Consider the following 14440-nt stretch of genomic DNA (forward strand, 5'->3'; position numbering starts at 1 on the left):
GGTAAAACTCTGCAGATAAACTTTTGAACTCTGGGGCTGCACCGGCCAAGGACAGAGACTTTGGGGTGTTGGACTTTTGGGACTTTGGGTGATTTCTTTTGGGTTGCTGGACTTAAGACCCTGAGGGGAAAAGGACACTGCCAAACTTACTTGGGGGGGGGTGGCTTTTGCTCATGGTCTGTGTTATGAATCCTGTTTGTGGTGTTTCCCCAACATAATGCCGCATTGTTTCCCTCCTTTATTAAAAGGATTTTGCTACACTCAGACTCTGTTCTTGCGAGAGGGGAAGTACTGCCTCTTAGAGGCGCCCGGGGAGTGGTATGTAATTGTCCCAGGTCACTGGGTGGGGGCTCGAGCCGGTTTTGCATTGTGATATTGAAACAGAACCCATAGATGCTGAACCCAGCCCTTGTTGCTGCCAACTCAGACAGGCAGAAGGGTTACATATGTAAATATCTCCCACCACCACATCCCGAGTTTACAGATAGAGAAGCTGGGGAAGAGAGGTTAGATGACTTGCCCAAACTCATGAGGTCTGTGGCAGAGGTAAATAGAACTGACTAGTAGTTAAAATAGGTCAAAATGATCAAAAGAAGCTCCCAGCCCACCCACTGGGCCGGGGTTCTCCTAGGCAATTCACTAGGCGCTTCATGAGGCCTCAGCCTGCTTTCCCTCTTGTGAGCGCAGTGTCACAGTTCAGCTTTAGCAAATGAGAGAAGCGGGCCCTATGGCCCACTGGGAAAGGGGGAAGCCACAACAAGGCGGCAACTGGAGCAGCTACCTCAGGAACCTTCAAGTTCACCTATTCTGTGTTCTCAACTAAATCACTTCTGTCCCCTCCGTTCAGTTTCCCCCTCCCCAGCAGTCTTTCCCTTCCCCGCCTGACCCAAATACCTTTTTCTCACTCTGGAATCTTAACTGTTCATCCCCTGTCACTGTGCACAGTAGTATGAACACATAACACTGCAGGCCCACCTAGAAATGTTAGGGCTGCCCTAGTTCAGAAGACCAGCTCTTGCTTCCCATGAGATGCTGAGCGCCAATCTCTAATCCTCAGGTCCCTGGCAGCTGACAGTGCCTGGCTGTATTAGACCTCAGACCTGCATCCACTTTGTAGCAGAGTGGAGCATTCTCCCTAGAAATAACCCAAGGCAGGTGGGAGATGACAATGCAGTTGAGACTGGTTCTGCTTTCAAAAACACAAACTGAGACAGACATGAGCCATTCTTTTGGCTATAAATCATCATGTGAATTTGGCTATGTTCAGAAAAAGACACTTCACAGCTGCTTGATTAGAGGTCTCATTTTGAACATAGCAATAGCAGGCTTATTAATAAAACATACCAAATAAAAATAAAGGCTAGGATTTAAAACTACAATAAAGAACAGTGCTTACCACCACAGTTTTAGGTCCCGGCCCTGCAATCAGATCTACTAGCTAAGCCTCATTGATTTCAAAGTTGCATTACAAACATTGAGAAGAATTAGAAAGCTCCAGTATCAAAATTTACACAAAAGCAAATTAACAATTTTTTTTTTGTCAGTGATGACAAAGTTAAATTTTCCAAGCATGCAAAATGATAATTTATCAGAGCCACAGCTGGAGAATTCACGGTTCCTGGAATGCAAACAATAAAACCCTTAATGGAGACAAGGACAACAAATAAAGCTACAGATTCAGAAATATCCTGAATGTCCACACTTACCCAATTAGTCATCTGGCAGGAATTCGAGCAGCTTTCGTCAGCCCACTCTGCAGAAGAAAAAGTAGCATTTAGTGCATGGAGAACAATCACTTAAAGTCATTACACTAGGCACTAACTAAATACACACACACACACACACAAGCAGTCTCTCTCCACCGCTTAGCAAAGATCAAGCAAATGCATTTACATTATGGCTTCCATTATTTTTATAAAAGATATCCCCTGTGTACTATCATAGAATCATAGAATATCAGAGTTGGAAGGGACCTCAAGAGGTCATCTAGTCCAACCCCCTGCTCAAAGCAGGACCAATTCCCAGCTAAATCATCTTTCAGATCAGGGACATCAGAGGGTCTTTAAACCTTGATGATTGCGAGTACTGCAAATAATGAAGCCTAACTGCAATTGACAAATGAGAAAAATACATACTCTTTGTTGTTTTTGTTTACTTGGGGGCAAATCAATCCCTACACCTCGGAGATTGAAGTACACTTTTTTCTCCACAACAGTGCAGGATTTGGGAGCCTCCATAGGGGAGGCCCCCAGCCCTGCAGTGAGGCAAGGAGTTATTTCATGCAGACAAAACAAGTAAGCAATTTTTCAGTGATACTGTGCTGTGACACTTTTGTATTTTTAGGTCTGATTTTATAAGCAAATAGTTTTTAAGTGAGGTGAAACTTGGGGTACACAAGACAAATCAGACTCCTGAAAGGGGTACAGTCATCTGGAATGGTTGAGAGCCACTGCTCCAGACTACTGTATAGACATTGCTCCAGACCACTGCAGGTTTTGCTCCTTGCTTCCTAATTGACAACATCCACCCTGAGCACAAATTAGCAACATTCTACTGAATCTTTCGCTGCTACACACACACACACACACACACACACAAATGCCATGTATTTCCCAGAACTATAGCTCGCTGTCTCCAGCACTGTTCATGGGGGTGCAGCTACCATATAAGCTATGGGGCATGTGGAAGAAAAATGCTGGGCCACACCACTAGGGGGATCTGACATAGCAGCCAGAGGACTTCAAGATGCCAGATGGGCAGCATAAAGAAATGGAATTAACTCACAAGTACTTTCTGAAGTTACTTCGGCAGCTGCAAGGCATATTAGATCTAAATAGCCACCCATCTTCTCAACCTTCTTTCTCCTATCCCTAGGACACTGGATGCATGCTCCTCTCCAGCAGATCTTATGACTTAAGCATGCATACGTAACAACAGATCTTCCTCCCTCCCCCTCCCAAAAAAACCCTTGTGGACATGAAATTCAGGTAGAAGCCTGTAGGAGGGGGCAAGATGCCCTATTCCCGCCTCCCCCAGGTCCCATTGTCCTTCATTTATCCTCTCCACTCCCCCAGTGGCTACATTTGGGGGAGTTCTCTAGAGGAATTGCTTCCTGGCAGAGGACTGGTTCTTCTTCCTCCCTTCCCCTTACAAGGGAGGAGAACCTGTCTGGAACTGAAGCCGGCCTATCAGTCAGCCCCTAGAAAAGACTTTATGGGCTCAGTCTCTGAAAGCCTATTGTCCCTTCATGGGGTTTCCCTCCTCCCCAGCTTCCTGAGGCATGTTGCTTGGCTATCAGCTTGGGTAGCTCTGGAACAGCCTGTTCGGTGGCTGTCTCCTCTTCTACTGGCTTGCCTCTGTAACTAGCAGTCTCTACATGGAGCAGCCTTCTTCCTGGTCGGTACCCCCTTCCTACGATAAGCTTCCCCATTTAGGCCCCTTCTCCTCCAGGAGAAACAAGGTGTGCAGGTGCTCTTCATTAGTTAGTGCAGCACCGGCCCAGAGGAGCTCATTAGCCTTCCGCCCCCACCGCCAGTGGGAGAACATGTCCTTTCACAAAGCCCCATCATTCATCAATAGTTTGAGTACCTATCATCTTTCAAAAATATTAGGGTTTATAAAAAGTACAGCCCTCCCCCACAAAAAATAGAAACCTTGGAAATTCAAGCTTAAGGTTGCAACTGTGAAATAAAGCGCCTGAACTACCTTAACTCAGTCCTCGTAACAGCAACCTGAGCACATAAGAAATACAGATTGCCTTATCCATCCCTATCAGTTTCATATATCTGTGATCACCGCTGTTCGATCACCCTCCTCTTAATCATGTAAGGGTTGGGCTGCTTCCTGGCTTTCTTTACGAGTAGCACTTCGCAAAGTATCTTTATGAAGTCTTAATTAAACAAACAGCACGCACAAGGCAATTATTACCCACTATTCATTAAGGCTCTAATTCTGCGAAGCAACCAGCTCTTCACAGGATCAGACCCTATGTGGCAACCAAGTCTCTGTCATTAGACACATTCTGTTCTATATAGGTTCTTACATCATGTTCATCACTGGAGTATCTGAGCACCTTTCAGTCGTGCATTAATCAATGTGACTAATGTCACATGTTGTTTATTCTCTCATCCTCTCCCCAGGGAGGAGAAGCATGTGCAGTGAAGTGTCATGCTTTAGTAGGGTTTTAGGTTCCCCGCGTCCTTCCATATAGGTGCTGTGGGGAGCACCCAGGGAAAAAAAATAGTGGGTGCTGAGCTGTTTGGTAGCACCCCTGTTTAACTAATCGACAGTGCCATCGGGCTTGGGGGAGGGCAGAGCGGAGGCAGGAAGAGGTGGAGCAAGGGCAGAGCGGGTGTGGAGCACCCCTAGGGAAAAATAAAAGCCAGCGCCTATATTCATATGTCCAAATCATGCTATTAGGGCACTCACATGAAATAGCAGAAGTTAGTGTGGTACAAAGTCATCACACTGGGGCTATGACCACAATAGGGCGGGGAGGAAAAAAAGATGTATTTTATCATGTTTTAGTTAACCTATGTTTAAATCTGAGTGTAGACAAGATAACTGTAATTTTAATATGTTAGCTGATTGAGGTAATCCCTGGTGGATCCTATGGTTGACCTTAACCAGCTAAACATATTAAAACTACAGTTTCCTTGGCTACACTAAGATTAGTTTTAGCTAATGTGTTGAAATATACTTTTTCCTCAGAAAGACAAGCCTTTAGTGTCAGAGACATCCATGTAAGTAAACAATTGTAAAACCAGTGTTCGGTGGTACATGTTTTTGACACTTTGCATCCAGATAAGTAGGAATTATTATAATTTATTATTTGTCTTGTAGTAGCACCTACCACAGTCATGAACCCGGAAGTATTGTGCTAGGTGCTGTACAAACAAAACAAAAAGATGATTCCTGCCAAGACCAGTAGGGTAGAATTAAAGTAGTTGGGGGAACTTTTTGTGAAGTACAGCCTTAGCTCTGCATTTCCTAGATTTTTCATCTACAATATAATTTTTAACTCTTAATTTTCTTGAAAGTCGATATGCACTCAAACCATTGACATGTCTACAACCCTAACGTCAGTATTTTGTGTGGGAATGCATTATAAATAGCTTAACATCCTAGTTTCTAGCAGTGAGATCATCTTTGGTGAATGACCTGGTGAGAACAACAGTTTATTTCTTACTATTTTTAAAAAAAGTATTTATTTACTGGACATGAAATAGGGAGTATCAATAATTATCCTGTTACAGCAATTATGTCACTCAAGTATTACAATAGCATTGGTTTGTAATTCAATTGACTGCTTTCCTAAATCAAGGTTGCAGGTTTGGACCCAACTATCTGCCTGAGGACCCAATTTTATCTCCACGTTTTAGGGCTTTTCTCTTATATTGTATACCAAACATCCATTGGTTTTGCACTTTATGATGCTTTCTCAATCTATTCCTGTGCTGTTGGTGTATTTCCTGAAGATCTGATATGGTATTTGATGGGAAGTGTTACTAGTGTAATTTTAGAAGTCAAGTTTCCCTGGCAACCGTTGCTGACATCTCTAACTCAAACAAAATTTAAAGAATGCACCTCTCTGGAATGGTCATAAGAGACAGAGACCCACTGACATCATTGCAGTTAGGGAGCTTTTCAAACTCACCTCTAAAGATGCAGCAAGTTGAATTTTTAAGATTGATCTCCTCAAGGCAGAGGGTCTTGGCAAAATCCCCTCCCTTGTCAGGTGTGCAGAGTGATTGGGGGGAAAGGAGGTAAAGGAATGACTTTGGGGACTGACCCAGGGAAGATAAAGTGAGATTGGGCAATGGGGGAGGAAGAGGAGAATGAAGGTTAGAGAAGAATTATAGAATAGAGAAAAAGACAGGAGCTCCAAGAAAAGGAAAAAGATAAGGGAAGGGATGGGAGCAGTATGAAAACTAGAGAGAAAGATGGGCCCCATTAGAAGAGGGAAAGAGATGGTAAAGAGTCAGGCAGACAAAGAAGATAGAAAATAAAAAGGAAAGAAGAACAGAGAAAATGGAAAATTAGAGAAAAGGGAGTAAAGAAACATAAAGGGGATTAAAAAAAGATAGAGCACACTTTACGGTTATTAAAGCCTACTTTCACTTTAGAGTAAGTAAATACAGTATTAGGTTAGTTTTTCATGTTCCTAGATACCAGACTGAGTTTTAGGAGCAGCTTTGGGGGATTGTTTTATCTATAGCTTTTTGTTGTTGTTGTAAGTTTCCAGGGAGCCATGTCAGTTAGCAGGCAGTGAGGTCTTGTGGGTACAGCACTGGCTTACATGTCAGGAATCCTGGGTTCTATTCCTAACTCGCCACTGACCAGTTGTGTGACCTCAGGTAAGTCACAACCTCAATGTACCTCTGTTTCCTCTCCTACCATGTCTGTCTTGCTATTTAGAATGTAAGCTCTTTGCAACAGGGATCACTTCCTACTATGTATTTGTACAGTCATACTCTGGGGGGTGGAATTCTGCACCAAGAAATGAAAAATTCAGCACACAATATTTTCAAATTCTGCAAAATTCTTTACATTGCCAAAACACAATATAATCACACCACCTTAAATTATTTTGGTAATTTGTTTCAAATACCTGTCAGCAACCATGTCTAACAATACAGACGACAAAAAAGATTCAGGACATGTTTTTTGACAAATAGATTTCTTACTAGGCACATTAATACAGAACTTTGAGTAACTATTCATTCAAATTACAATACAGAAATTTATTTCCTGCACCCCTAAGAAGCAGTGCAAAGACTTGAGGGAGTCAGGGGTCACAGAGGAGCTGAAGGAGAGGGAAGTAATTGCTGGGAATGACCCCGGGAGTGAACCTGGAGGGTTGTTGGGGGTTTTGGGGGGGGCAGGGGGGAAGGAGTGTGAGTTGGGGAGCCTCCCCCATGCAGACCCTGGCTGACTCCTAGCCGCTCCCATTCAGTCAGGCATACATGCCCTGCCCCAGGTGTCCCTGCACCCCCACTCCCATTCAGCTCCTGGCTCAATGCTGTCTCCTCACTGGCTCCCCTGCCTCTTTCCCAATCTGTCTCCCCATTAGCCCTTCTGTACCTGTCTGTGTGACACCCCTGTCCTCTCCATATCCCATATCTCCTTCACCTCACCTGGTCCTGTGATCAGGGCACTGTGAAGAAGACAGCCTCTGCCCCCTCCCACTCTGTGGCTGGCTGTTCTGGCCTGTGAGCCTGCTGCCCTCTCTGGTGCCATCTGGTGGGGGAAAAGTGTAACTGCTGCTTCCATTCACCTCTCCATCAGAATCAATTATTCTGCAAGGGGGAAAAAATCTGCAGAGGACATTAATTCTGCACTTGCACAGAATTTCCCTAGGAGTAACTCACATGAGAGATGCTACTCAAGTACACCCAGTTATACAACAATAGTCGTTTATGTCTTAGCCACTGTTAGCAAAGACGGAGAGGCGGACTGGTGGTAGGAACATGTTAAGGAATATTTTGTTCTCTTGGTAGGTGGTTTTCTTCCTGTTGAAGGGAAACAAACTTGACAGATTTTAAAATTTCTTCTGGAGTTGTGAGGAGAAACATTTTCTTATCAGAAATGACACTGAGCTGGAGCACTTTAACAATACCAGAGCATTGCAATTTAAGCCTTGCTATTGCTGAAAACAGACAGAGGTCAGGACTGGTTGTATTAGCATGGTGTTCATTGAAGTGCAGGAATCAATGACAGAGACAGCTTTGCAAAAGACACTATATATTTAAATCCTATCCTTTGATATGCTTTTATATGTATAAGGTTTCTTTAACAGGATTGCACAAAATGTATCTCTCGGAGTTTCATTGGCAACATCCATGCCTGAGAATAGACTGATTTAATGTAGCTCTCGCCAACAACCTGCAGAGATTAGTCAGTTGCTAGAAAGATGTTCCTGGAGGCTCAGGACTTCGTTTTTGAAGTAATTCTGAAGCGACAACTAATGGGGTAGCTTTCCAACATTCTGCAGCTATAGCTAGGTGTAACAGGAGAACAGCCAGTCTTAACGGAAATTCAATTTTAGCATCATTTTTTAAGCTTCATTAGTGGATGTCTTTGCGGTTCAAAATTCTCTGTGCCAAAATGCTGCTCTCAGTTATACCACTGTAAGTCTGAAAGAATGTCACTATACTCAGTGAAGATACTCTGAATTTATACTTATCTGAGGCCAGAATGTGCCCTTGCGCTGCTGTTGATAAATACAAACACAAACATCACAGTTATTTTGTATTCAGTTAAATGCAGTAAGACAGTGTGATGCTCTGTATCTTGGGGGGACACCTTGCACCCCCCCATGTTCATCCTTATAATATGATTGTTTGGTATCCAATGCAAAGTTTGTCATGTCGGCTGTCTTCAGAAGGCTCACGATGCATTGAGCATTGTTGGTATAGTAATGTTATAGGTTGTAATTTCATGTATATAGTTATGAGGCTGAAAATGTGTCCTCGAGGCCTAAAACAGGCCCAGGCAAAAACTCTCCAGGAGCAGAGGGCCAGTTCACACCTCATCAGGCATGTATGGGACAAACCCAGCCCAGCCTCACAGGAACAAAGGACACTGGCCTAGGCAGCAACAAAGGATCTGTTGTACTTTCGAGTGTGTCGCCCCCCTTCCCTTGGGGAGTTTGGGACTATGATGAGGTAATGCTCACCTGACTCTGAAGGGGGGGGCAAAGCCAAGAGGGAAGAAAGGACATGATAAAAGGAAGAGACATTTGCCATGCATGCGCTCTCTCTCCCACCTCCATCTACAGACACCACCACCAAGCAACTTAAACGCTGATCAAAGGGGAAAGCCTGGCTCAAGGGCAACCAGCCTGCCTGTGGTGAAAAGCATCTAAGTCCGTAAGGGCACTGAAAGTGTTAAGATCAGCTTAGAATACATTTTGGTTTTATTTCATTTGACCAAATCTGACTTCTTGTGCTTTGACCTATAATCACTTAAAACCTATCTTTTGTAGTTAATAAATTTGTTTGTTTATTCTACCTGAAGCAGTGTATTTGGTTTGCAGTGTGTCAGAGACTCCCCTTGGGATAACAAGCCTGGTACATAACAATTCCTTTGTTAAACTGACAAACTCATATAAGCTTGCAGCATCCAGCAGCATTAACTGGAGACTGCAAGACGGAGGTTCCAAGGGTTGTGTCTGGGACTGGAGATATTGGCTAGTGCCGTTCGGTTGCACAATCCAAGCAGCGGCTGGCCGAAAGTGCTCACTCACATAGCTAGGAGCAGCTTACATGCTAGAGGCTGTGCATGAACAGCCCAGGAGTGGGGGTTCTCAGACTAGAGCAGGATAAGGCTGGCTCCCAGAGTCGAGAATTGGAGTGACCTAGTAGATATCACCGCTCCAGCTATCACAGACAGCCACACACATTCCTGGAAAAAGATGGTATTTTGATCAAGCTTGCTTCATTGTTGCTTTAAAAGATGAGTAATAGTGTGTGAACAGTTCTGCTAAAGGCTATTTCTGGAGCTTAACATTCCTGATCCTAAAAATAATGGGAGGCAGTATCGTCTAGTGGCTAGTACAGTGGTTTGTAACTCAGGAGATCTAGATGCTCTGACTAGGTCTGTCACGGGCCTGCAGGGTGACCTTGGGTAAATCACTTCCCCTCCCTATGCCTCAGTTTCCTGATCTATAAAATGGGGACAACAGCACTGACCTCCTTTGTAAAGTGCTTTGTGATCTACTACTGGAAAGCATTTTGTGAGAGGTATTATAATTTACCTTTTAAACAGAGCATTATAACTTGCTCTTCAAGGATTCAGTTTTTGCATAACTGTTTACGGAGATGTTACACACCAGAACAGATGCAGTTATGGAAGAGGATGAGTAGACCAGACCTGCATATCATGTCTGTTTCTGACAAAAAGTACTCAGCAATTCTCCACATTGTTACATTCCATAGCTTCAAGTTTGGTCAACCACAAGGACTTAAAACATCACCATTTCCTTCTCCCTTCCGCACCAAACTGAATGGGGGACTGCCAGGCTGGGTCAGTTTCAATCAGCAGGATTAAGATTAAGTTATACCTTAATAAATTTTAAGCACACAACAGAACTCCCACTCTTCACACCTTCTTCCATGTAAAGGTTTCTGTGTGGAATGCTGTGTGTGCTGATTAACTACCCTAATTAACGTGAGTTATCTATAGCCAGATTAACACCTCTTGAGAGCAGCCACACCGCGAAATAACACTTGAGCTCCACAGAGCTGATATGTTAGCGGCTTACAAATTGTGCTAACTGGAGCTGTAACCCTGAGCCCTGATGGACAGCCACCTCCAGTTAAATGCACCACCTCACTCAAGGTAATGTTTTTTTTCCTGTGTGGATGGGACTCGAACTGGGGCAACACTCAAAAGATAACTGCTATGAAGACAGGCCCATAGGAACACAAGAACTGGGAAACCAAATCAGACCACTAGTCTATCGAATCAAATACTGCTGCCCATTGGTATCAGAGGATTCAGAAGATGGTCCAAGAAATGATGGAGAAGAAATTTTCCTTCAGGAAAGTTTCCTCCTAACCCCAAGAAGTTAGTGTTTGTCTTATTTCCTGAAACAAAGGTTGATATTCCTTATAATTTTTTTTTTTGTCCTGAAGTATCTATCTTCTCTCTTTCAGATCCCTCCATGAAGTTTGCTTCTTTTTTGAGGCCTGCCATTGTTAAATCTAAATAAAGAAACTGCACTGCTTGGTTTAAACCTTCATTGTATGAAATTGGGATCTTCAGTGCAAGTAGCATATGTTTGAACTGTACGCTCTGCATTTGATTCGGATTGTAAGCTCCTTGAGGCAAGGACAGCACAAAGCAGTCACTCATAAAATAAACACCTGCTCTCTCTTCCTCTGTACAGCACAGGTGGTAGGGTCAGTACTATACAGTGTTTAAAACACAGTATTTTAAAAGGCATTATAACATGGAGGAATCATTAACTAGCGACCCTGTTCCAACAGGGTGAGGAACTGGTAAGAATTCATTAACAGTTGTAACCTAAAACATTTCAAAGCTGCACTGAGATGTGCCGTTAAACTATATACTGCCACTGCAATTCTCTGGCATTGGAAGGCTCTTGGCTTTCAGCCTTCTCATCTCAAAAGCAAGAATTTGGTATAACTGCAACAGTTTGTGAGATATTGGTTATATATCAGGGACCATATCTAACTTCCACTGAAATCAGTGGAAATTCTTGCCTTGTAGACTGATACAGGCAGAGGTGAAAGCAAGCCGGTCCGGTCCGGCATACCAGCACGAGACAGTACGCCATGCCGGACTGGACCAGCTTCTCCAGGCTGGTGATTTAAAGGGCCCGGGGCTCCAGCAGCAGGGCTCGGGTGGCACTTTAAAGGGTCCGAGGATCCCCGCAGGGCTCTGTCAGTGATTTAAAGGGCCGGGGCTCTGCTGTGGTAGTGGCGGCTGGAGCCCTGGGACCTTTAAATCTCCCGAGCCCTGAGGCTCCCAGTCACCTCTGCAGCTGGTAGCTCCGGGGGTGATTTAAAGGCCTCGGGGCTCCCAGCTGCAGCCAGAGCCCCTGGGCCTTTAAATCTTGATTTAAAGGGCCTGGGTATTTAAAGGCCCCGCCTCTTCAAGTTGATGCCATGTCTCTTCCAGCTGAGGCCATGCCCCCTGCTCAGGACTCTGGCGAATCGGTAAGTCCTTTAAGTTACTGTCACCTGTGGATACAGGAGATAAGGCAGTGGAGCCCCTGGTTATTTGTGCAGGGATGTTGGATGGCAGAAAACTGGTCCCCTATGGAAAAATTCCTAGCAAACTATGCAAGCTGATCTGTGCAGTCTGAGCTTCTTGTCCCCTGCATGGATGATCTCGGGGAGGGGGAAAATGTGGCCCAAAGTTTCTTCCATTGTAGACACATTTCAAAAATTTTGCTTACTCAAAATGAGGGATTTTGGAGCACAGGAAACTAAGAACTTTCCCTGTCTACAGCAGCTCATTACTGGTCTCTGTGGATCAGAGTTTAAGTTTCCACAACTAAAAAGCAAACAATCTACTTGACCTATAGATAACTTACCCTTGTCCTAACCTCAAACTAAACATTAAGGCCATTTCAAGAATTAAACATGCTGACATAAAAGTCTTGAGATATTTTCTCAACAGTGCTATATTTCCTGGCTAAAGTATCCTTTTCGTCCCCGAGAGGTCGATTTCTACCCGCCGATTCAGGCGGGTAGTATAGACCTAGCCTAAGAAACAAAAAAATCCTCATGTTCTCAGACTTGCAGAAAACTTTCAGAAACAAGAAAATTACTACATAGAACAAAATCCTGATTAAATAAAAGAATAAAAACAGGTTTTTGAGAAAAGTTTGTAAAATGTGTCACAAAGGATGAGAGGCCAGCAGAAGCTCTGACTTGGACCATGAGGCAGTGAGAAGGACCAGGGAAAAGTGAAAGGGTAGAGCAGTCAAAGGAACAGGGCCATCTTGCTGGTGCTGTTAGTGATGGCCTCTCTCAGATATGCATGTTGGAGGTCACTGGGGACGCCCCAACTATAACATGCCTGTAGGCAGTCATGGCCATCCCTTCGTGTCCACCTCTGGGAGGCCACGCATCCTCACAGTCAGAGGATGCTCAAAACAAAGAGGGGGAATTAGCAGTACTCAACAGGCCCCGGCCTTCAAGTAAGGAGGGGCCGCAAACAGCGTGGGTTCTAGCCCATGGTCAGGACAGAGCAGTAGCAAGTTATAAACCCAGCTCTCACGCAGGCAGGGCCGGCTCCAGCATTTTTGCTGCCCCAAGCAGCCAAAAAAAAAAGCCGCAATTGGTGGCAGCTCTACCGCCGCCGCTTCATTCTTCGGCGGTAATTTGGCTGCAAGTCCTTCCCTCCGAGAGGGACTGAGGGACCTGCCGCCGAAGAGCCGGACGTGCTGCCCCAAGCACCTGCTTGCTGCGCTGGTGCCGGCCCTGCACACAGGGTGGGGCAGCAAACAGCCAGGACTCTGGCCTGCAGTCAGGGAGAGCTATAGCAGTTCATGCATGTAGCCTTTAAGTAGGGTGGGGCAGCAAATCGCAAGGTTCTGACCTACAGTTAGGGTGGAGCGCCCGCAGTCTATGATCCCAAGCCCTCGGTCAGGGCAGGGCAGGAAGTCATTAGGGCTGAGGCTGGGGTGAAGCACCCAAACAGTGTAGCAGGCTCAGGCAGGGGTCACAGTCTAGTGTCCTAGCTCAGCAGACTGTAGGCTGATGCAGGCCTCCTGACCTAAGGGCGGGGAGTACTACCACCCGAGGGGCGGGGTGGCAGGGGGAGGGACGCAGGCCTGCCCAGCTCCATCGCATCCCAGCACCCTAAGAGTAGCGGAGTGGTCCGCTACTGGGTCAGCAGGGATCCGCCCACAACACGCTGACCTTGTATAAAGCCAGCTCTTAACCAGACTGTTGTCTAGTTTCCCTAGGCTTCTTCCTACACTCCCTCCCGGGCATACCTGCTCCCAGGAGTCATCTTGTATCTCCCCAGGATATACCACCAAGGGTAGCAGTAACAGCTCCTCAGCATCGGGAGTGGCAGGGGTCTCAGGAAGCTCATGCAGGCCCTCGGGGCAGCCATGGTTCTCCTCGGCATCTCACTCCAGCAGCAGGTGTAAAGGTGCGACAACTCACTGCTGCGGCACCTCCTGCTGGTTGTCCAGGTAATTAGCTTTTCCAGCCTTGAAGTGCCCTCTGTCAGCCGATGTCTCGCTTGCTGCTGGCCCCAGTGTCCCTCCCAGACCCCAGTGCCCCTTCCCTCAGGGTTCTGCCCCCTGCAATACCCCACAGTGTCACTGAGTCTCCCCTCCCCAAGGAACCCTTAACCCCCACCTCACCTCAGTCTTTGGCTACTGCTGCTCACTGGGGCAGATTGCAGTGTAATTGCCACTCATCATCGGCAAGGAGGGTTTGGACCTGCCTTTGCCTACCCTTGGGCTGCCCCTCTGCAACCCCAGTACCTTCTCGGCCTTTAGCAAGGCCTGCAGCCTGGGGGTTTTCCAGGCCAGAGCTCCCCACCTCCTCTGGCCTTTTCCCAGCCCTGTTCTACTTTAGGTACCCTGCTCAGCAGCCAGACCCATCCCTCTCAAAATGCTAGAGAGAGACACTCTCTGTGGCTTTTGGCCCCAGTCCTCTTATAAGGGCCAGCTGGGCCCTGATTAAGCTGGCCACAGCTGTGGTAAGCTACCCACTCAGCTTCCCCAGCTGTTCTTAATCCCTCTTACTCTGCTGCAGCCCTTTCCAGGGCTGCTTTCACCCTTCCAGGGCTGGAGTGGGGTGATCATCCCGCTACAGCAGGGAAGATTCTTTTGGCCAGGACTGCACTGGGTCTCTGCGGGGGTTCTCCATCTGCCCCTGGAGGAGGGAGGGCAGGGCCTGAAGTGCCTCCGCACTCAGGTCCATGTCTTCCGCCTCCAGGCCCTGCA

At 46.0% G+C, this 14440-nt stretch overlaps 1 long non-coding RNA gene across 2 annotated transcripts in view; it reads right to left on the reverse strand.

Moving 5' to 3' along the window:
• LOC135972951 (uncharacterized) overlaps positions 1-14440 on the reverse strand; it is a 41718-nt gene extending 27278 nt beyond the window's left edge. Inside the window, exons 1-3 of one of the 2 annotated variants that reach the window (XR_010589567.1) lie at positions 13475-14440; positions 1707-1753; positions 1167-1618 (exon numbers count right to left, since the gene is read on the reverse strand). This is a non-coding gene — a long non-coding RNA (uncharacterized LOC135972951). Of the gene's footprint in view, positions 1-1166; positions 1619-1706; positions 1754-13474 lie in introns of those variants that run through there. The other variant, XR_010589566.1, reaches the window with a different exon arrangement.

Source organism: Chrysemys picta, chromosome 7 (genome assembly GCF_011386835.1).
Source record: "Chrysemys picta bellii isolate R12L10 chromosome 7, ASM1138683v2, whole genome shotgun sequence".
Lineage (NCBI taxonomy): Eukaryota > Metazoa > Chordata > Testudines > Emydidae > Chrysemys > Chrysemys picta.